This window comes from Penaeus monodon, chromosome 15 (genome assembly GCF_015228065.2).
Source record: "Penaeus monodon isolate SGIC_2016 chromosome 15, NSTDA_Pmon_1, whole genome shotgun sequence".
Taxonomy (NCBI): domain Eukaryota; kingdom Metazoa; phylum Arthropoda; class Malacostraca; order Decapoda; family Penaeidae; genus Penaeus; species Penaeus monodon.
The window spans coordinates 8,028,624-8,029,258 of record NC_051400.1 but is presented as its reverse complement, the minus strand read 5'-3'; the positions used below and the strand labels follow the sequence as shown (position 1 = coordinate 8,029,258).

At 36.1% G+C, this 635-nt stretch overlaps 1 protein-coding gene across 1 annotated transcript in view; it reads right to left on the bottom strand.

The window, feature by feature from the left end:
- Window positions 1-635, bottom strand: part of LOC119581722 (spondin-1-like) — a gene marked incomplete at its 5' end in the record, with an annotated part of 49,715 nt that overhangs the window by 11,944 nt on the left and 37,136 nt on the right.

Genomic DNA, 635 nt, shown 5'->3' with positions numbered 1-635 from the left:
AAATATAATGTCCCTCTTTCGCTATGATCAAGTATCATATAACAGCGGAGTCTTGTTTGTAATTCCACGATACAGTCCTTAGGAAATCATCTGATATTCTCTTAAGTCACTGTTGAGGATAATCTTACTTTTTATTTGAATGTGATTTGATTAGTAGAATCCCCTTAAATGATTCAAATGAAGTTCAGTTAAGCTCATGTTCTCTAAGTATATTCTAGTAAAACATTGCTCGTTTTGCGGGACACTGTGACTCAAACGGCTAAAACATGTCAGGCTTCAATAGTTTTGGTGCCGTAAAGCGTCGATTTGTTCTCACTTTACTTATCACATAATTCGCTTAAATTTATCATGTAGTATTAATCAAGCGAAATATCTTTTTTTTCTTATTATGGGATATGATCGACTCAGCTTATCACATGACACAAGATCTCCGGCGAAAAGTTACACGTGGAAGTGGGTTTGTTTGGCTAATGGTGCGATGGGGGCTGGCGCTGATTCATTAACAGTTTGTTGTAGTGGTTTATGGGGTTTAGGGGGAAAGTCTGGAGGAAGAGGTAGTACAAGTTCTTTTATAAAGGAGAGTAAAAATAATTTTGAGAAAAATTACAGGTTTAAGAGAGTGGGTTGTTTAGAAT